The sequence below is a fragment of the Mastomys coucha genome, unplaced genomic scaffold (assembly GCF_008632895.1).
Source record: "Mastomys coucha isolate ucsf_1 unplaced genomic scaffold, UCSF_Mcou_1 pScaffold16, whole genome shotgun sequence".
NCBI classification, from domain to species: Eukaryota; Metazoa; Chordata; class Mammalia; order Rodentia; family Muridae; genus Mastomys; species Mastomys coucha.
The window spans coordinates 71727657-71751644 of record NW_022196898.1 but is presented as its reverse complement, the minus strand read 5'-3'; the positions used below and the strand labels follow the sequence as shown (position 1 = coordinate 71751644).

Genomic DNA, 23988 nt, shown 5'->3' with positions numbered 1-23988 from the left:
GAACCTGTTAGTGGTAATTGTGTGTTTAAACTATAAGACATTGAGTTGATACCCCTCTCAAGGGTCATTCTAGCTCTAGATGTCTTTCTTTCTTGGATCAACTGAATATTCTAAGAGTTCTTTGTTTCAGGTCTTTAGAATCTCATGCTTGTGTTTCCTATGTGAAATCCCCAATTAATATTCAAGGAACTTGATAAAACGTTTCTCTATCTCACTAAACTAAAGCCTGGCTTCTTAATCATTTATCAACATTCCTAGAAAGAAAGCTAGGGTTTTGAGCAAAAAGTTCTGGCATAGTTTCCTACTTTTTAACCATGATTCATTTAATTGACACCCTTAAAGATCATTTAAACCCAACAAACAAACCAAAAACAAATAAACTCAGGATATTCAACCATAGTATAGTATTCTTGAAAAAGAAAGTTACATCTAAATAATGCACTCAGGCCTTCCAAAAAGGGAATTTGCTATAAAAACAGCACCAATATTTTGTCTCCAGGTATGACCACAGAATTTAGACTGAATGCTAAATAAATGCAAATCACATACTTTGTCTTTTTTATATTTAAAAATTTGTGAAAAATATGTCTAAGATATATGTGTAAACAAAAGTTTTGATAGAAATCACAAGATTCAAGATAATTTTAGTACTAAAATGATCATCACGTACTTCACAGCAAGGCATTCATGTATTTCAATTCATTTTTCTATTATTTTTTAGTATAGTATATTTGGATCATTATTTTCCTCTCCCACAAGTCATCCCAGATCCTCCCCACATCCCTACCAGCACAATTTCATGTTATCCCTCTATCTCTAAACAACAACAACAAAAAAAACAAACAAACAAACAATGAAAGTTTTTAAAATGCCAAAGAAAAGCAAAACAAATCCCTATTGAGTTAAGCATGGGGTCTGCCCAAAAGTGTAGTTTATATATCATCTGAAACTCCATTTGAGAAAACATTATTTTCTTACAATCAGGTATCATTTTGTCCTGGCTTTTACAAACTTTCTGCCTCTTTTTCTTCAGAGATTCCTCAGCCCTATGGGGAAGGTTTGATGAAAGCATCCTATTGAGGACTGTATGTTCCATGTTTCTTGTTCACTTCTCATTGTTCAGTTGTCAGTCTCTGTATTAGATGGCACCTACAATAAGTAGCTGCTCTAATGAGGTTGAGTTAGGCACTGGATAATTATTCAACTGACTTGAGTGATAAAAATGATGTTCTGACAGAACTGGACCAACCAAAAGAATGTCCAAATCAACCGAAAAGAGTGAATTACATTTAAATACATGCCATTTAAATGTGTGTGTGTGTGTGTGTGTGTGTGGTTTTATCTTGTGATAGTTAGATAAATACACTTCTTTTAATGTTCATATAATCCCTAAGACCTCTTCAAGAAAGGCACAAGGGAAAGGTATAACAAAGGTTATACTATCTAAAACCATTAATTCAGAAAGTAACATTTATCTGTCAAGATGATGTGAAGAAAATAGCAACCCCAGCAGTTTCAGGAGGGCCCCATCCCCATCTATTCTTATTTGCTTTCAGGCTTCTCCTCCCTATTAACGAATATGTAAGCCAAGATGGCTCTAGGAGTTCCTCCATGCTTCCAAACATCTTACTGGGACAGTTCCATCTTTTAAATTCATCACTGAGTCCAAAGTATCTATGACAAACAGAAAAGGAGAGGAGAGGAGTAGCTCATACACTATTTTTTTCTTTTTCTTTTTCTTTTTTTCTTTTTCTCTTCATTTTAAAGGAGAGGCTATAAAGAGAAAGGCAAATATTTTCCATTTATCCTTTCTAGGAGTAAGAAGCTACCTCAGATCAATACCATGTGATACTGTATTTCTACACCAAAGTAGTCTAATGTAGGTTGTGACATATGATGCACCCTGCTTTGCTACTCTTAAAAACCATTAATATTTAACTTAATCAATTCTGAATTAACTATCACAGCAGTCAGTTCTCTGAAGACAGTATGATTAAATCCACAGAGACACCACAGATTGCAAAAGCATCTTGTCTTCCTTCTAACATAACAACTACCCCCCATTTTTTATTTGTGTGTGTGTGTGTTTATAGAGTATTAGTAGTAACAGTGAATCAGAAAACTCAAGACACTTCGTAGAATGACAATAATTAAAAACAATAAGTTTTAGCATGTACTTCTTTTCTGTCTAAAGGCCATCTGTAAAACAAACCCAGAACCCCACAGAAATCAATCCCCAGTTGGTTTGTGTTCCCTCAGGGCTGAGCCCATGCTTTTTTGGTCACTAATTGTATTGACAGCTGGTATTTCCTACCCTGAGACAATTTATTTTATCTCCACATATTTATTGAAATGCACCTTGTTTGGTATTGACCTGACAGCAGTAGGAAGCAGTGGATAATGGTAAAATCCCTGGAGCCCTGACAGAAGGTTTCAGTATTGAGTATCTCTGACAGCATTAGGCCCCACAGCACGCAGGAAAATGAAGAGGTGTCTGAATTAAAGGGACATGCAGATATTCATACACAATGCTCTGTTTAGTTCTTAAATTCAAGAATAAGGTTTCACCACTTGCAAAATTACTGCCCAGGTTATCAAATCAGGAAGACTGGATTATCAAATATGTGCACTGCTAACTGCAGACAGTGTGAGCCAAGGATCGTTTCAGTCTTCACTTGTTCCTAAATTCAAGATGCTATCCATAAAAGTAAACTATAGTGTAAACTCTAAACAGTTATATAAAATATTATCTCTGAATATATACATTATGTATTATTTAGGCAACATTATTAAAACAATGAATTTTTTCTTTTGTTTTTTTTGGGAGGGGATGGCTGGTTTGTCTTTGTCTTATCTGTTTTGATTTGTTTTCATGTTTTTGTTTCCATTCAGTTTTGGTTTTATTGAGATAGAGTTCTCTGTGTAGCCCTGCAACTTGTTCTGTAGACCAGGATTGTCTCAAACCCAGAAATTGCCCTGTCTCTGCCTCCTAAGTACTGAGATTAAACTCATGTACCACCACTGCCCAGAAGAACAATGAATTTCGAAATGGACTTTCTATGGCAAAATGTTGGTCACTAGTGACATTTTTAAGTGAGCTTTCAAACATGATATAATTATAAAGAAACATGTTCAAAAAGAAGTACTACCTTCAGGTTGATGAAGAATCCCAGAGACAAATAAGAATTTATTATTATTATTTAATAATATAATAACTAATAATAATGGAGAGATGGCTCAGCAGATAAGATCAAATACTGATTGTTCAGGGGACCTGAGTTTGGTTCCCTCCATCCACGCCAGGCTGTTCACTATGCTCTACAACTTGTGTGCAGGGAATCTGATGCCCTCTCCTGGTTTCTATAAGCATTTGTACTTTTACACACACACACACACACACACACACACACACACACACACACACACACACGCTGCCACACACACATACATGCATGAGCACATGCAGCACACGACAGGTGCTTACTTACAATTCCTCTTTCCTACAGTCTTCTTGACTTCTCCCTAATTCTTCCTGCTGACAGGGAACCCTTCCTTGGTTCTGGTTAACTGACTGCAGAGCAGCAAAGAAGGGCAAAGAGAGCAGTTCCCACACACTTCCTGTTCATTTGCTCTCCTGTGCTCCCTCTCTTTTGTTCTCCCATAGAGTGTCTTGTTCCCTGAAAGCCTTGAGACAGAAATCTTAGACATAGATCTTGCCTTCTTTTGGAGAAGCTGTAAGTAAAACAACGTTTTTCCCACAGATGTCTTTCTCCTGAGTTGAAGTTAAAGCAGTTAGCCAATATGATTACACTTCCACCCTTTCTAGCCTACTCTATCTACCATGGACTCTGTCTCTCTCCTTCTTCCTTCTCGACTCAGATTATGTGCCTTTTCTCGACATGTGATCATTCCCAAACACAAGTATAATTATGCCATTTACTTGCTTAAAATTTTCAAATGACATTCACTTCTCTAGTAAAACAATGTTAAAATCATTTGGTTAAAAAAAAAAAGAATGAACTTTTATTGTGAGAATTCTATTCATTTTCTTCTAGTCTCACGAATAATTCTTAACTCAAACTTCAGGCTTGAACTGTCTGTTGTAAGTATATCCAAAGCTGTCCCCAATCGTCCACATCTTTGAGATATTCACTTCCACTGAGTGACATAGAACCCACGACTTGCTGCTGACCTTGCATCATAGGAAAAGATGATAAGAAATCGTACAAATCACTTTGTTTGTGATTTTGTAAGATTCTATCTTAACAGCTGCTGACTTAGACTTCCTAACTGAAGAAGAGAATACTGCATTGTGAGAAAGCATCTCAAATGCCCCTGGCCAGGAAAGGTAGTGCTGCACCTATTGAGGACTCCCCATCCAATCAGAAGCAAGTCAAGGAAGAGCTAATCTAAATTAGCATGGGAAATTAAATTCTGCCAAGAGCTTGAATATATTTTGGGCACAGACCATCCCCAACCCCCTGCATAGCTCCATGTGAGAACAGCTTAATTCTAGGCTTAAGAGTTCATGAAATGAGAACTCAACTAAAATATGCAGTCACCTAAATCATAAAAAAATAAATAAATGGTTTTTAAAGTATGTCACTGTAGGCTGTTGAATTTGTAGTGCTTTATGCAAGGAAAGAAATTAAAATCTGTCCAAAATCCCTTAAAAATACAGTCATACCAATATCCACTTCTCCTGCTGCTTTTTACCCCTCTACCTATAACTAAAGAACACTTGTCCATGACTGAAGTTCTACTTATTACCATCTCTTTGAAGATATTCTTCCCTAGCTTAAAGCATTGAATTAAATCCTATATTCCTGTCTCATATAATGGTCACATGTCAACTATAATACACTTTGTAATTACTTCTTACTAAATTTTTGTTCTCTGGCTCCTTCTGTGTTATACACACACACAGGGAAAGATATGAAAGTTATAGCTATGTGCTGTAGGCAAAGGGAATCTCCCATCACTAGTGACAGGTGCTTGGTGTATGTGTTGGTATTTTAAATGGCTATCAAGCACTTTATTCATGTTATTATCTTCAACCTGTAAGTACTAAACAGGAAATATGTGTCATGCAATACTAACAGAACATAGATTAGCAGCAGTCTTTAGGAGATTAAAATTAGTCTTACAATAAAATCATAGAAGACAAAGGATAGAAGAAGCACATACTCTCATGCTAGTTTTAAATCTTTATGAGCTCTTTCTTTCATACCTGCTCTTTCTCTGATTAACAACCAGATTTTATGGTTCATTTATTCTCTTATTCAACATATCAAGGACAATGGAATCTACAATGGAAATAGTTATCCTCCTGACTAAACAAGACCAAACCACACCTTCCCTCCGATATGATATAAAGATATTAAGAAACAACACACCTTCCGGTTTACAACTCCTGCCTGGGCAGATCGGGCACTCCAGCCCCCCTTGCACAAACACGCACCCAGAGACAGCCTGACTCCCAGGAGGTCAAAACCATGCTCACTGGTGAGAACCCCCTCCACAATAGCTGCCCTAGCTGGGATCCCCACGGAGCCCAGTGGACATGGGACCTATCTGTTCTGCCAGAGAAACACATTCTTTCCAGTCTGTAACTCTGCCAGGGAAGATCAGGCACTCCAGCCCCCTTTCCCCACACTCAAAGACAATATGACTCCCAAAATGTGTGCCATAACCAGGGTCACAGGAGAACAGCCTTAGCCATGGTCACGGGAGGCCTGCCCTAACTAGGGACAAAGGTGGCCTTCCTAACCAGAGACACAGGAAGCTCCCTACATAGCTCTTTTTGCCTTCCAGAAGACCTGCTTTAACCTAGCTCACAGAACTCTACCTGCCCACAAGGAAGAACAGGCTTCAGTTCGAGATAGCAAGGCCAGTTAACACTAGAGATAATCAGACGGCACAAGAATATGAACAACAGAGATCAATCACCTGGCACCATCAGAACCCAGTTCTCCTACCACAGAAAGCTCTGGATGCCATAACATACCTGAAAGCATGATTCTGACCTAAAAATCTCATCTCATGAAGATAATAGAGGACTTCAAGGAGGACATAAATAACTCCCTTAAAGAAATACAGGAGAACACAATCAAATAGGTGAAATAATTGAACAAAACCATCCAGGACCTAAAATATGGAAATAGAAATCACAAATGGAGGCAACCCTGAAGATAAAAAACCTAAGAAAGAAGTCAGAAGTTACAGATGCAAGCAAGCATCACCAACACAAGAGATAGAAGAAATAATTTCAGGTATATAAGTTACCATATAAGACATTGATAGAACAATCAAAGAAAATTCAAAATGCAAAAAGGTCCTAACTCAAAACATCCAGGAAATTCAGGACACAATGAAAAGACCAAACCTAAGAATAAGAATAGAAGAGAGTGAAGATTCCTAATTCAAAGGGTCAGAAAAACATCTTCAACAAAAGCATAGGAGAAAACTACACTAACCTAAAGAAAGAGATGGGCATAAACATACAAGAAGGCTACAGAATAACAAATAGATTAGATAAGAAGAGAAAATCCTCTCATCAAATAATAATTAAAACACTATATACACAAAGCAAAGGAAGAATATTAAAAGCAGTAAGAGGAAAAGGCCAAGTAACATTTAAAAGCAGACTTATCAGAATTACACCAGACTTCTCAAAGGAGACTCTAAAAGCCCTAAGATCCTGGGCAGATGTCATACAAACACTAAGAGAACACAAATGCTATCTGAAGGTACTATGACCAGCAAAACTCTCAATCGCTATAGATGGAGAAACTAAGATATTAGACCACCATGGACTAAGGATGGTCTTTGATAACAAAATAAATAAATAAAAAAAAAAAAACAGAGAGCCCACATACTCATGGAAACTGAACAACTCTCTACTCGTTACTTGGTCAGGGAAGAAATAAAGAAAGAAATTAAAGACTTCCTGGAACTTAATAAAAATGAAGGCACAAACTTATGGGACCCAACCTTATGGTATGCAATGAAAGCAGTGTTAAAAATTCATAGCACTAAGTGACTTCAGGAAGAAATTGGAGAGATCCCACACTAGCACACCTGAAAGCTCTAGAACAAAAAAAGCAAACACAACCAAAAGGTGTAGGTGGAAGGAAATAATCAAATTTAGCTTTGAAACCAACCAATTAGAAACAAAGAAAAGGATACAAAGAATCAACAAAACTAAGGCTGGTTTGAGAAAATCAACAAGATAGATAAACCCTTAGCAAAACTAACTAAAGGGCACAGAGACAGTATCCAAATTAACAAAATTAGATGTGAAAAGGGAGACATAACAACAGAAACTGAGGAAATTCAAAAAAAATCATCAGATTATTCTATAAAAGCTTATACTAAAAAAAAAAAAAAAAAAAAAAACCTGAAAAATCTTGTTAAAAAGGATGATTTTCTAGACAGATATCATGTACCAAAGTTAAATCAGGATCAGGTAAACTATCTAAGCAGCACCATACACTTAATGTTAAAAGTCTTGGAAAGATCAGGAATTCAAGGACCATACCTAAACATAATAAAAGCAATGTACAGTAAACCAGCAGCCAACATAGAATTAAATGGAGGGAAACTTGAAGCAATCCCACTAAAATCTAGAACAAGACAAGGCTGTCTACTTTCTCCCAATTTACTCAATATAGTACTCAAAGTTCTGGCTGGAGCAATTAATTAGACAACCAGAGGTCAAAGGAATACAAATTGGAAAGGAAAAAGTCAAGATATCACTATTAGCAGATATGATAATATACATGAAGACCCCAAAAATTCTAGCAGAAAATTCAAACACATGATAAACACCTTTAGCAAAGAGGCTGAATATAAAATTAACTCAAACAAATCAGTAGCTGTTGTTTACACATAGGATAAATGGGATGAGAAGGAAATTAGGGAAACAACGCTCTTCACAATAGTCACAAATAATATAAAATATTTTGGTTTAAGTCTAATCATGAAAGTGAAAAATCTGTATAACTAGAACTTCATGTCTCTGAAGAAAGAAATTGAAGAAGACCTCAGAAGATGGAAAGATCTCCTATACTCATGGATCAGTATGATTAACAATATAAAAAAAATGGGCATTTTACCAAAAACAATCTATAGATTCAATACAATTCCTATCAAAATTCCAACTCAATTCTTCACAGATATAGAAAAAACAATTCTCAACTTCATCTGGAATAACAACAACAAAAAAATTAGGACAGCAAAAACAATTCTCAACAACAAAAGAACTTCTCGGGGAATCACCGTCTCTGACTTTAAACTATACTACAAACAACAGTGATAAAAATCACATGGTATTGGTACTGAGACAGACAGGTAGACCAATGGAATTGAATTGAAGACCCAGAAACCCACACACTTATGGTCACTTGATTTTTGACAAATAAGCCAAAACTATACAGTTGGAAAAAGACAGCATGGTCAACAAATGGTATTGGTCTAATTGGTGGTCAGCATGTACTTATTGATGCATTTTTATCTCCTTGTACAAAGCTCAAGTTCAAGCGCATCTAGGACCTTCATATAAAACTAGATATACCGAGTCTAATAGAAGAAAAAGTGGAAAATACCCTTGAGCACATTGGCACAGGGGAACATTTCCTGAACTGTTTCCACCAATATCTTAGGCTCTAAGACTAAACAATTGACAAATGGGACCTCATGAACCTGAGAAGCTTCTATAAGGCAAAGGACACTGTCAATAGGACAAAACAGCAACCTACAGATTGGGAAAAGATCTTTACAAACTCTACATCTGTCAGAGGCCTAATAATCAAAATATACAAAGAACTCAAGTAGTTAGACTCTACAAAAACCAAATAACCAAATTAAAAAACCAGGTAGAGAGATAAAATAATTCTCAACTGAGGAATCTTGATGGGTTGAAAAACAGCTAAAGAAATGTTCAACATCCTTAGTCATCATAGAAATGCAAATCAAAACAACCCTGAGATTCTGCCTTATACCAATCAGAATGGTTAAGATCAAAAACTAAGGCAACAGCAGATGCTGGTGAAGATGTGGAGACAGAAGAACACTCCTCCATGAGACTGCAAGCTGGTACAACCACTTTGGAATTCAATCTGACGGTTTTTCAGAAAAATGGAAATAGTGCTACCTGAAGACCCAGCTATACCATACTGGGCATATACCCAAAACACCCTCCAACATATAAAAGGGACATATGCTCCACTATGTTTTTCAGCAGCCTTATTTATAATAACCAGAAGGTAAAAAGAACCCAGATGTCTCTCATCAGAAGAAAGGATACAGAAAATGTGGTACAATTACACAATGGAATATAGTACTCAGCTATTGAATATGAGAATCTCATGAATTTTTCAGGCAAATCTATGGAACTAGAAAATATTGTACTGAGTGAGGTAACCCAGACCCAAAGGGACATACATGGTATGTACTTACTGATAAGTGGATATTAGACTAAAAGCTCAGAATACTTATGATACAACTCACAGACCATATGGAACTTAACATGAAGAAATACCAAAGTGTGGATGCTTCAATCCTACTTAGAAGGGGAATACAAATTAATCATAGGCAGCAGAGGCAGGGAGAGCTCTGGGTGGGAGAGAGGAAATGGAGCAAGAAAAGAGGGCAAAATCATGTATGGAAGGAAGAAGGAGACAGGAGAGAGGTCCAGAGGCCTTAGAGAATGAATAGAAATATGTAGCATTTAGGGGTGGGGAATAGGAGGAACTGTTGCCAGAGATTAGAGAGGCTCCCAGGATCCATTAGAAATGACATTAGCCAAGATGCGAGTGCACCTACAATAGATAGATATGGCCCTCAGTTGAGGGATGGGGCCACCCACCCATATTAAAATTTTAACACAAAATTGTTCTTGTCTAAAGAAAATGCAGGAACAAAAAAATGGAGCAGAGACTAAAGGAAAGACCATCCAGAGTTTGGTCTTGGGATCCATCCCATCAGCAGACACCAAATCCTGACACTACTGCTGAGGCCAAGATATGCATGCAGGAATGAGCCTGGCATGTATGTCCTCTGAGAGGCTATGCCAGCACCCAACTAAAGAAAATGCAGACACTCACAGTCAACCGTTGAACTGAGTCTGGGGACCCCAATGGAATATCTAGGGGAAGGGCTAAAGGAGTTGAAGGGTTATTGCAACCCCATAGGAAGAACAAAAGTATCAAATAAGTGCACTCTTCAGAGCTCCCAGGGACTATGTCACCAACCAAAGAGTATGCATGGACCAGTGTTCATGGCTCCTGCTATATATATAGCAAAGGAATGTCTCATCTGGCATTAGTGGGAGAGAAAGCTCTTAGTCCTGTGGAGGTTTGATGACCCAATGAAGGGACATTCTAGGGGGGTGAGGTAGAGTAAGAGTGTGAGGGAGTACACTCTTAGAGGCAAAGTGAAGGGTGGAAAATGATAGTGGGATTCATGGGGGGGGGGAGACTGGGAAGGGGGACATTAGAAATTTAAATAAATAAAATAACAGTATTTTTGAACAATATAGAATCTTTCCTCATACTTTGAATTGAAATATATGTATATGATATATATGTGTGTGTATATATATATATATCATATATATGATATACGTATATATCATATCTATCACATAAATGATATATATGTATTGTTACTATTTATTTCTATACTATAATGTAATGACAAAAATTATAGCATGTATGTACGAACTAATAAGTAAAAATAGAAACTATACTTTGTAAATTTAACATTTAGTAAAAAGTGAAATAAGACCTTTAGAACTACACAATGAACACTCCTCGTCAGCCTGTACAGAAATATCTTTTTCACATTTGGTGAAATGAAATACTAAAGCTTCAGATAGCCTGGCTTTAGATGAACCAGAGTCATATTGCAAATTGAGAATCTAATGTTAAATCAGGACAGTTCTGCATTTGAGAATGGATACTACATGCACTTATCACTTCAGTAGAGAAGAGAACAGAGAGTAACTAAACAACCATTTATACTCTACATTTTCCTACTTGTCTGAAGTTGTTTTCGTACAAATGAGACATCTTAAACACTGAAAAACAGAAATAATGTTTGCTTTGAAAGGGCTGAAAATCATGTTCATGTATTCTAATTCTGATAAAGTATTCTGCATACTTGAGAGTTAGATCATGTTTCAAAGTTATCCTTGACTTTATAAACTACTAGTGGACTACAGGAGACTGTCTCAACAACCATAAACCATAGTACCCTAGAGACTGAAGGATAAAATACAATGAAACTTTTTTCTGCAAGTTTGATTGTGTGAACAGAGAAGATACTCACCTGTGTCATTATTTTCTCTCATTGACCAATAGACACATTTGCACAACATTTTGGAATGCAAATGATACACTTTTTACTTGGCCAAATAGCACCATTGTTACAGGAGTAGCAGATGCTTTAGAAAGCATATGTGCCTTTTATTCCCAATGAAAGGCAATGCTAAGTCAAACAGCTTTTTTAAAGTGTTAAGTTTGTTAAGTTATTTAAGAGTAGATGCAACAGATAACTGCTACATCAGGAAACTCTAGTGTGTCTTTTCTTTTGACCTATAAGATGGTATAAGTCTGAGAATTTGTCTTTGCAATACAGACAAAAAAAAAGACAAGAGATTCATCCCATGGTGCAGCTGGTACTCACCTGGGTGGGATGCAGTCTCCTCTAAGTCTTCACTTCTTTACATATCCCTTATCTTTGTAGATTGTCTTTTACAATAAAAAAAATTAGAATAAACTCTTTCATCTTCATTTACCAAGCCTATAATAGAGCTAAACCTGATACACATTCTTGCCTTTATTTCTCTTACAGAAGGAGAAACAATCCAATTTCTCAAAACAGTCTTCCCAGACTTTCCAAATGTATCCCTTCTCAACTGAAGGATGGTACCCATTATTTTACCATTTGACTTTATTTGTGGCTATTGTAAAGGGAGTTGTTTCCCTAATTTCTTCCTCATGTTGTCTATCATTTGTATAAAGGAAGGCTACTGATTTATTTGAGCTAATTTTATATCCAGTCACTTTGCTGAAGTTGTTTATCAGGTGGAGAAGTTCTCTGGTAGAATTTTTGGGGTTACTTATGTATATCATCATATCATCTACAAATAGTGATGCTTTTATTTATTCTTTGCACTTTGTATCCCTTGATCTATATTTTTTGTCTTGTTCTAGCTAGCACTTTGAGTATTATATTGAATAAATATGGGGAGAGTGGGCATCCTTGTCTTGTCTCCCATTTTAGTGGGATTGCTATAGAGCCCACCTCCAGCAAGAAGACAGAACATCAAGTAAGGGAGGGGGTTGCCATCCCACAGTCAAAACTCTGACCCATAATTGTTCCTGTCTGAAAGAACTGCAGGGATGTAAATGGGGAGGAGTCCGAGGAAAAGAAGGTTCAGTGACAAGGCCAAAATTAGATCCAGCCTGAGAAGAAGTCCAAAGACCTGAAACGATTACTGAAGTTATGGAGCCCTCACAAAAAGGGACTGAGCATGACTGCACTCTGGAAGACCTAACAAGCAGCTGAAAGAGTCAGATGCAGTTATGTGCACCTAACCAACGAACAGAAGCTGCTGATCCCTGTGGTTGAATTAGGGAAAGGCTAGAAGAAGCTGAGGAGGAGGGCAACCCTGCAGGAGGACAAGCAGTCTAAATTAACATGGGCCCCTGAGATCTCTGAAACACTGGACCACCAACCAGGCAGCATACACCAGCTGATATGAGGCCCCCAACACATATACAGCAGAGGACTGCCCGGTCTGGGTTCAGTCAGAAAAGATGAACCTAACCCTCAAGAGACTGGAGACCCCAGGGAGTTTAGAAGTCTGATGGGGTAGGGCTGGGGACATCCTCATGGAGACAGGGCAGGTGGGGAGGATGTATGGGCTGTAGAACAGTCAGAGGGTGGACCAGGAAGTGGGGAATAAATCTGGAGTGTAATAAATAAATAAATAAATAAATAAATAAATAAATAATAAATAAATGACAAAAAAGGCATCTGTTCCAAACCTTGGATAGAGACGTGATTACTTTATTTAAACACTAATTCTTTACTTAAACTCCAGATTTGATTGGTTCCAATTTCAAAATATAAAATGTCCACACTGCTCATACCCACACTGCTTACTCTATACACCCTCTCCCTACCAGTGTGTTGCTGTCAACTTCTCTCTCCGACTCATGGTATACCACTAAGGCCATGTTCATTAGAATTAGCTATGCTATTTCACTTTGTTCTTGTCCTTCAGAAATGTCAGGCTTCTTTTACTTAGAAGTGTTCTTTATTCTGTTTGGAGTGGAAATGTCATTCGATGATTCTTTGGGCATCTTGTCACTAAGATCTTAACTCAAAAGTCACCACTTCATAAGAAGTTACAAGTGTGCCATCTGTCAGGTACACACCACAAATGAGTCCCTATTACATGCCCCATTTTAATTCCTTCATACACTTACTGTCCTTATCATTGCTATTCATGTATTGATAGTGACTAAGTCATCTCCAAGCAGAACTCAAAAGTCTCTGGGGCCTGAGGCTTAGGTGTTTCCTCTACTCTAACTCCAGAATTCAAATATTGCTTGGCAGAAATACTATGGAGAAGGGTTCAGATTCAAAGCTGGTTTGCTGCCTTCAATTTAAGTGCAAGCAGCTTTCATGGTCTCTTCTGCACTCAGCTGACAACCCGAAGCATCCTACCTGTTCTCTAAATCTTAGTATTTTATAATAGTTAAATTTGACTTTGGTTCTAATATCCTATCAAATTAGCATAAATAATACATAGTGGCCAAATTACATTGAAATCTCCATCTCTCTACTTTCCTCCCTCTTTCCCTGACACCCTTCATCCTTCTATTAAATACAAATATATTTCTGGCTTATAGTTCTATTAACCGATAGAACATGGTGGTTAATAAACAGAAAATTCTCTAAGTACAAAGATCTCAGTTCTTACTTGTGTGACCTTGAGCTTAATTTATCTGTGCCTCAATTCTTGTTATCTGTAAAGCAAAATTAACAATAATTGATACATAATTGTTAAAAGAAATAAGTGTATGTGCTTGGTGTAGTATGTAACATGTAAAAAAGTATCAATTTTGTCACCTTATTTTCTGTGTATTTATGTATGTGTGAGTATTTGTTAGTGCACGCATGCCCTCATGTATACCTGTAAGAGATGTAAGTGAGTAGGCAATACATGTTCATTTGTATACATACACACATACATATATGTATATACACACAAACACACACACATGCACATCTCAGAGCCCAATGTTAATCTTGCACTGTTGCTTTTTACCTTAATAGCATGAAACTGGGTCTCTAATTCTTCTGGAAACCCATCTAGTTTGGCTGGTCAGTGATCTCCAAAGATTCATCTATTTATCCCCGAACGCCTGGGTCACAGGCATGTGCAGATGTGCTTTTTACATTGGTACTAGAAACTTGATCTCAGAATCTCTTGTTTATATAGAAATATTCCTACACACTAACCTATCTCCCACCCTCTAGTTTTAATAGTTATTGTTGAAAGTGACAAAAATAGAGATAGAATAAAGCAAATTGCATAATCTAAAATCTGGTATAAAATGCGTGCATGTGTGTGTGTGTGTGTTTGAGTGCATTCCATTTACTTTATAATAATCAGATTAATAAATGGAAATCAACCATTAACTTTAATATGCCTTTTAATGCAATGTAGGCTCAAGTTTGATTTCTCATAGCAGGATAAAATTTTATTTCCTGTAACACAATGCATACAAATGTTACCAAGTAAAAGAAAAGAAGTTTTCAATTTACAACACTGTTTGCATCCAGCCTGAAGCATACAGCTCAGAAGCAATAATGATAATATCCCACCAAAATAACCAAAAGGTAATAAATGTCACCAAATTTCCTTCTGGAGAAAATTAGACTTTCCATTCTTTTTCATTAAGCCACATTTGCAATTAAAACTTACTTTTTGCCTTGACAAAATTTTATATAGCCCTATTTTTATAATAACGAATTGAAATTAAAATAATGGAGATACATATAAACAATCTCATAAAATGTAATTTTAGGAATTTATATAGATAAATTTTGATAAAAGCTCTATTTTTAAGTAAATTCTGTAGGCTAAGAGTTTTTAAAACCTACTTTACTTAAGGTTCTTAAATGCTTTTTCCTCCCTTCAAGCCCACCACCCACCTGAGGTAGTGGAAACCAAAGATTAATAGGGCAAAGGAGGATGTGGACCTGTTTAAAAATAGTTTTTTGAGGCTATTCTAATCTTTGTTGTCGGGATATCAGCAGCTCAGTTCATATGAATCAGCAGTGGTAGTAGCTCAACCCACTCGTAAACACCTTTTTTTGAATCAGCAAGGGCAGGTTGATCCAGAAGAAACCACGAGGCTCTAACAATGGGCCCAAGTCTGCAGAAGCAGCAAGAAGTCACTGGATTATCATGAGAAGTTCTATGGTGTGTTTCTCTCTACAGAGTCACAGGACAAATGATGATCGGCTAAGAAGGCAAGGCAAACCAATGTCACAAAATCTTCAGTGAAGATCAGCATCAGCTAACAATTGCAAGGCAAACCAATGCCAGAGTGTTGTCCACTGTCTGTTGGGTTATACTTCTATACTTTTCAAACGTCACATGTCCTCTCAGGCACCCACTTCAGCAAAACATCACTTGCTGTTTTTCAAGCAGCTTCCAGAAAAACACAACACGTCTGTTCTCAGCAAAACATCCTCTCGTGTCTGCTTCAACAAAAACATCCTTTTATAAGACAATTTCTAGAAAAATATCACATGATACAACTGACTGTCCAAATAAGCCAGAAATTTCTACTTCAAAATTCTCATTTGACTGATACATGAAAATGCAGAACCACACGGTGTAGTGATGGGTTCCATGTGGTACTTCCTTCCATGCATAAATTACATGTTAGCTTTGATTTTTTTGACTATTGATTCACTTATTCATCCCAATATTTTATTAAAATGTTATCAATTGTATGACATGAGACATCAAGTAGAGTAAGAAGTAAAAGGATGAGAATTCTATATAAAAGTTAGTGCCTTTTTAAAAAACATAGTAGCACAGATACCATTCTTGGAGAAATGTGAATTAATGTCTACCTATGCCAGCTAAGGAAGCAATGATAGACCAAAGTGATAGCAAGAGTAGCTAACCTAATTCACTAATGAATTTATTGGGGTTCTTTACAGGAATATGGATGAAGGGTTACTTACTGGGATATGGATGAGGGATTACAGGAACCGAAGAGACCCAGAGGCCAGAAAAATACCATGCCAAAAAGAGCAATGAGTCATGGAAGTTGGAAACCTAAAGCACACACACACACACACACACACAAGCTAATATTGTATCCAATCATTGGCCAAAGGTCTAGAGAGGCCTCATAGAAAATTGAAGATGCCTGCCTGTCTGTTTGCTACTGAGTCTATAGGGGTGCTGTGACTATGGAGTGGCAAGAACAGTAGGAACAACCATATAGTTCAAGAAGCTAATGCTTCCAGAGCAGGAAATCTTTCCCAGGAAACTGAGAGGCAGAGGTCAGAGAACTTGTCCTCGTCCATCTGGCCTCCCCTTGAGCACCTCCAGTAAAAGAAAGCTGACTTCATATCCCTGAAAGGAGACAAACAGAACAGATGGCTATGGATGCCCAGTTCTGTTTGAGCAATATTATTTTCCCCAGATAAGGAAAGTATGTCCTGATTTCTATCAATCCTTTGGATAATCATTCCATGGGAGAAAACTAATTATTTTATTTTATTTATTTACTTTGTATTTATACTGGTGAAATACTGAAGTAGGAGATTTACAAGGCTTGGCAAGTGCCATACCACTGAATGTCTCCTCAGACACATATCTGCTTCATTTGTAGCACATTAAGAATTTGTTACTTATGTAAACATTAATTATGATTGTTTTAGAAAAATGTGATTTACAAAGCTTGTGTATGATTGTTGGCATGGTGTTTCAGTGACTACAAGCACTTGTCACCAAGCCTGATGACCCATTTAATCTGTAGGACCACTAGTAAGAGGAAGATCATTTCTTTTGTTTGTTTGTTTGTTTGTTTGTTTGTTTGTGTTTTTCGAGACAGGGTTTCTCTGTGTAGCCTTGGCTGTCCTGGAACTCACTCTGTAGACAAGGCTGGCCTCAAACTCAGAAATCTGCCTGCCTCTGCTTCCCAAGTGCTGGGATTAAAGGCGTGCGCCACCACCGCCCGGCAAGGAAGATCATTTCTAAAGTTACAGTCAACTTATACAAACAATAATGCATCATAAAATACCAAATTTAAATTGTCACATCAAATGGCTAATGGAAAACAATATGCACCAGTATTGATTTGAGGGACACTATTTAAATTGTTTGGCACTGGTACTGATTTTTTCATAATATCAAATGTTTCTTATAGCAAAATCAATATGGCACTTTACAAGATATTTAACCCACATGATTATAGCCAGGACATTCAGAAACCATTCCTTGCATCCTCATTTGGATATCAAGGTAAATTTGATAGTTAAAACATTGCTTTGGCAGATAAAATGAGCAACAAATACTTGCTTTAATCAGGCCTTTTAGGTATTTTTGTATAGCTGATTAACAACAAAAGTGATAAATAAACAAAATAAAAAGTGAAGACTATTAATTTAAATGAACATTAAATTAATGTTCATTAAATGAACATTAAATCTTGTTCATTATTATGAACAAGAGAGCAAACTAATATTAATATGATTGCCTATAAAATCACTCACCTGTGAATCTGCATTAATAACAATAAACCGTTGATGTTGTGATTTGAGAAGTATATTACACATTTGAGAAAATATCCCTAAGATGAGTAAATATAGACAAATGGCCACTGTTTAAATGGAACAGACTGTATTTCCACTTTCAGGGAATAGATAGGAATAAAGAATGTGACAGGCACAGAATGCCATTTTACACATGGTGAAGTAAAGTCTAAAGGAAGGCTCATCATGTGCAGGGTACAGTATCTCTCTAAACTTGATATTTACCCAGAAAGTAAAGAACACTTCAGGTTCTTCCTATACTGGGAAAACATTCAGAAGACTTCGAAGAAAATTTGGATGAATTTGTGGGTGGCTCATGCCTAAAATGTGCATTTGATATATACTGGCCACAAGAAAAAAGATCATATTTGTAAGAATGATCTATTGATATAGGAATGTTCATGTCTGTTCTGATGGGAGACTGAATTGCTACTCAAGTCTAGAAATGGTTCAGGAGTGCAGGGCAGTGAAAGGCGATGTATAAACATGGATCCTAAGGCCAGAGTAGCCAGTGATTGTGACAATACTTACAGCTCCTCAAATGTGATCCCACAGAGTTATTTCACTAAAATAAAACCACTCTATTGTTATAGCCAAGGGTGTATTACATTAATCACTATCACCACATTATGTTATGAACAAGCTTAATCCTGTTTTATATTTGAGAGTGTATCTTAGAATATCCTAAAGAGTGTTATCAGAAATGTGCCTATAAGATTGAGGATGCTGGGGCATGTCTGACATCTTAGCACTAAGAGATATGAGACAGGAAGATCGCTATGAGTTCAAGGCCATCATAGTTTATTTACCTGAGCAAGTTCTCAGGGAGCCAGAGCTACATAAAAAGATTCTCTGTCAACAACAAAAAAAATCAATCAAACAAACAAACAAAAAAGCAGAAATATACCCATGAATAAAAATGGTGGATGGTGGAACTCCTCAGACCACCGTTATGTAACTACTTCCTGTAAGTTAAAGTATTTCCTCCTAGAGTCAGGTTGGAGACTCAGGAGATCTAGGAAGCAAGCAGAACTTAAAGGGTAAGAAAGCTCAGACATGTATAATGTCCAAAAGCGCCTGGCAGAAGTTATAAAGGTAGTAATCAATTGTTAAGGAAGACGCTCTGAAGGAATTTTGTTCAATTTAAGGAGTGATTCCAGAGATGCAGTTTCCGGAGTTATCCCTCCGAGCAGAATGGCAGTTTGTGTGTGTGTGTGTGTGTGTGTGTGTGTGTGTGTGTGTGTGTGTGTGTGTGTCTTAGGGGGATCTAGCAATACAGATGCCTTTATGTCACTCTTTTAAGGAACCCCAGTGAACCCACTCATTCACCGAGCTAGATTGGATAGAATTATTTTTGTAGTGTGCTGACAGTACTCCCACTTAGTTGAGTAGACACTTGGTCACATCTCCTCAAGCAAAACTCCATAATCCTGTACTCAAACCATGCTTTTCTTCATTATTTATGAAGAGTATAATAGAAGTTTGAAATTTTTTATTAACTTAAAATATCAGGTCTTATTGACATAAAGTCCCATTACTGTATGTTACTTCTTGATTAGTATTATTTCATTTCAAAATTTTTCCTTGTTGATTGCGTATTTTCTAAAACTTCTGACCTTTGGAAGAAAAATGTTAAAGAGTTTGCAATAGAAATAAACACTTAAGCTTCTTTTTAAAAGTATGGGGGATCATCCTCATAGAAGCAGATTAAGGGGGGATGGGATAGAGGGTTTGCAGAGGGGAAACCAGGAAGGGGGATAACATTTAAAATGCAAATGAATAAAATATCCATTATTTTTAAAAAAGTATACTAAATGGATGCCTATACTTAAATTTAAATATCATGTCTTTTTTTTCTGGCTCAAAGTTCCAAACTCTCTCACAAAATTCTCCAAAGGCATAAAAACCAGAGGCCAGTTTTACTACAACGGCATGCCCCTTATAACACCAATTTCTGCATTAGTTACTTTCCTGGCACAGTAATAAACTATGCTGCCAAAGCTGTTTAAGGAGGAAAATGTCTGGTATAGCTTAGAGTTCTAGAGGGACAGAGTCCATCTTGTCAAGAAAAGAATGACAATTGCCAGGGAAAGCATCCTGTTCTTATCCATACACAAGAAAGATAGGAAAGCAAGAGCATGTGGGCTGGTTATCAAACTTCTAAGCCAGGCCCAAATGTAAACTTCCTCCAGCAGTCTCCATCTCGTAACGCTGCAATCAAGCAGTGCACCAACTGTATATAGAGTATTCAAATACCCCTTCCTGTGGTGACATCTCTCATTTAAAACACCGCATTTGGCGTCTCTGTCTATAAGTGAGTCTATACTACTTTAATTAAAACTAAAGCGTTTATGCCAGATCCCTCACTCACATGCCTTTCTAGCAGCATGGATCTTACCTAAATGTCACTCAAATATGAAATTGCCATAGCTGAATACTTACTCTGGTTTTCTATAGTATGTTCCACAGTCATGGTCCACTGCCACGGTGGAGTGTGTTGCCATGGAGACCCCTCTGCCATGACAGAAGCATTCTAGGTCTAGAGTGTTCACAATCTCGCCTTCCAACGGTGTGCTACTGTTTGGGACTGGGCTGCAGTGTTTGAAGATCAGAATTTTTAGTTTTGTTTCATTCTAAGTAGTTGAACTTGTGGCTTATATCTTGCAGATCAGAACTAGACTTGCTCAGTTTCTAGAAATATTTTAAGAATATTAGGCCTGAGCTGATCTTAGAACTTGTCAAGAAACATTTCATACCATTATGTACAGTTGGTGTTTTTTTAAAAAAGAAAGGCCATAAAACAACCAAAACAAACCACTACAGGATCACAAAATTGATAATAAATATAAAAGTTTGGTAAAAGTTCATGAAAAATCAAAGAGCATGGTACGAAATTCACTGTATTTACCACAGATGTTCTTTTAAATTAGTACTGAAACTCTAAAGCACATTTGTCAACTGCAACCACGAAATGTTCAGTTTTTGCTTTTGTCCCTTTAAATGATAATGTAGGCTATTAAAGGGACATTTGAAGGAACAAAGTTATTGTCTTTTGCTGTGAAAATTCACCACTTTCCCCTAAATCCTCCTGTCATCATTGACAATGTCTAGCACTTAGATGTTCCATAGACTGCACTCAACATCTTTGATATTTTTGCCATTGATGTCGCTCTGCTTCATATACTTTCATTTTTAGTTTACTGCTGACTCTAATTAACCTCCAGAATACATACAACCCAGATGACAGAATGAAGAACTAATATCCAAAGAAACTACATAAAAGACATTGGTGCCCAGGCTCAAAAGAAAGGAGATAGCTCTGTTCCCCATTTTTAGTAGGGTTATTTGAGAAACAGAGCTAAGCAGAGAATTCTCAACTGAGGAAACCCGAAGAGGTCAGAAGCACCTAAAGAAATGTTCAACATCCTTAGGCATCAGGGAAATGCAAATCAAAACAACCCTGAGATTCCTCCTCACACCAGTCAGAATGGCTAAGATGGAAAACTCAGGTGACAGCAGATGCTGGTGAGGATGTGGAGAAAGAGGAACATTACTCCATTGCTAGTGGGGTTGCAAACTGATACAACCCTTCTGGAAATCAGTCTGGCAGTTCCTCAGAAAATTGGTCATAATACTACCAGAGGACCCAGCTATACCACTCGAGGCCATATACACATATACCCTGAAGATGCTATAACATGTAATAAGGGCACATGCTCCACTGCTTCACTGTGTTCATAGCAGCCTTATTTATGACAGCCAGAAGCTGGAAGCAACCCAGATATCCCTCGACAGAGGAATGGATACAGAAAATGTGGTACATTTACACAATGAAGTACTACTCAGCCATTAAAAACAGACTTCATGAAATTGCCAGGCAAATGGATGGAACTTGAGAATATCATCCTGACTGAGTTGACTTAGTTACAAAGGAACAAACATGGTATGTACTCACCTATAAGTGTCTATTAGCTCAGAAGCTCAGAATAACCAGCATTCAATTCACAAACCATATGAAGCTCAAGAAGAAGGAAGACCAACGTGTGGATACTTTAGTCCTTTTTAGAAGGGGGAAGAAAATACCCATGGGAGGAGATACAGAGACAAAGTGTAGAGCAGAGACTGAAGGAAAGGCCATCCAGAGACTGCCCCACCTGGGGATCCATCCCATATACAACCACCAAACCCAGACTATATTGTGGATGCTGGGAAGTGCTTGCTGATAGCAGCCTGATATGGCTGTCTCCTGAGAGACTGTGCCAGAGCCTGACAAATTCAGAGAAGGAATCTCGAACCGACCATTGGATTGAGCTTGGGGGTCCCTGATGCAGGAGATGGAGAAGGGACTGAAGGAGTTGAGGGAGTTTGCAACCCCATGGAGTGAGCAACACTGTCAATAGGCCAGACACCCTGAAGTTCCCAGGGACTAGACCACCAACCAAAGAATACAAATGGAGTAACCCATGGTACTGGCCACATATGTGGCAGAGGATGGCCTTGTTGGACATCAGTAAGAGGAGAGGACCTCAGGCCTGAGGGTGTTCAATGCCCCAGTATAGAGGAATGCCAGGGCAGGAGGATGGGAGTCGGTGGGTAGGGAGCACCCTTATAGAGGCAGGGTGAGGGGTGATGGGATAGGGGCTTTCTGAAAGGGAGACCTGGAAAGGGGAAAACATTTGAAATGTAAATAAAGAAAATATCCAAGAGAAAAATAAATAAAAAAGAAAGGAAAGGAGATAGCAATCACAGGTGGAATGTGTGAAACTTTATAGCACACACCAAAACCAGGCATCTCTGGGACATTATGGCAGCATTGTCTGGAGGCCACAGCATGTCTGGAATTGCTGAAGATGGATGAGTCTTTCTGCACAACATGGCATGCAGATACACAGTGATTGTGAAAGTTAGACATGGTAAGCTTCAAATGTGCCTTATCTTTTGAACCATTTATAATTTCCAAAATGTATACTGTAGACATCAAAGCATAACATTCACAAATTAGTGTGAGCTTAAGAAACTAAGAAGGTCATATAATCATTTGAAGTTCAAAGAAATATTTTTTATTAATATAAATTTTTATTTAATCATTTTTGCAGTCCAGATTTTATCCACTTTCAGTCCACCCTCTGAAATTTCCACATCTCATATCTCCTCCCACCATCTCCACAAGAACGGCCCCACTCCCCACCCCCACCCTACCAGGCCTCCCCATTCCCTCAGGCCTCCAGTCTCTTGAGGGTTAGGGACATCTTCTTTAACAAATGGGGAATTTTAATTTAAAAAGCTGTGGCTATTTTCAAAACATTAGATTTTGAAAAAAAAAACATGAGATTTTTATGTGGAAACCTCAGAAAAATCTAGCTTTGATCCACACACAGCACAACTTCAAATTGGGGTGGTTTCCAAAGTACTGACAATTAGTTTGGCTTCACCCTTGCAATGACCATCCAACTGATGTAAAAATACAAGCATGAGCTAGATAATGGTATTTATTTTGACCTATAGCTTATTATTGTATCAAAAGATTTCTTTGTATGGAATGTAAAGAAATGATTCAGCAGCTAAGAGTGCTTGTTACATCAGCATTAGGTCTAGACCTGGAATCAATTGAGGTTCTTTTTCTTTTTCTTTTATTGGATATTGCCTTTATTTACGTTTCAAATGTTATCCCCTTTCCATGTCTCCCCTTCAGAAATTCCCTATCGCATTCCACCTCCCCTGCCTCTACGAGGGTGCTCCCCCACCCACCTACCCACTCCTGCTTTCCCACCCTGGCATTCCTCTACACAGGGCATCGAACACCCACAAGACCAAGGCCCGCTCCTCCCACTGAAATCCAACAAGACCATCCTCTGTCACATACTCGGCCAGAGCCATGGGTCCCTCCATGTGTACTCTGGTTGGTGGTCTAGTCCCTGGGAGCTCTGGGGTAGGGTCTGGTTGGTTGACATCAACCACTGGACTGAGGGCAGGGTCTCTGATGAAGGACTTAGAGAAAGGACTGAAGGAGCTGAGGGGGTTTGAGTTTCCTTTTTCAGTTTGACACTAACTTGTTTCAAGCTGACAAGAAAGAAAGAAAGAAAGAAAGAAAGAAAGAAAGAAAGAAAGAAAGAAAGAAAGAAAGAAAGA

General features: G+C 37.7%; 1 long non-coding RNA gene across 2 annotated transcripts in view; it reads right to left on the bottom strand.

Annotated features, from left to right (window-relative positions):
- Positions 1–20488, bottom strand: part of LOC116094298 — a 37926-nt gene extending 17438 nt beyond the window's left edge. The window contains exons 1-2 of one of the 2 annotated variants that reach the window (XR_004120032.1): positions 20302–20358; positions 13997–14042 (exon numbers count right to left, since the gene is read on the bottom strand). This is a non-coding gene — a long non-coding RNA (uncharacterized LOC116094298). Of the gene's footprint in view, positions 1–13996; positions 14043–20301 lie in introns of both variants that reach the window. The other variant, XR_004120031.1, reaches the window with a different exon arrangement.
- Positions 20489–23988: the final 3500 nt, after the last annotated feature.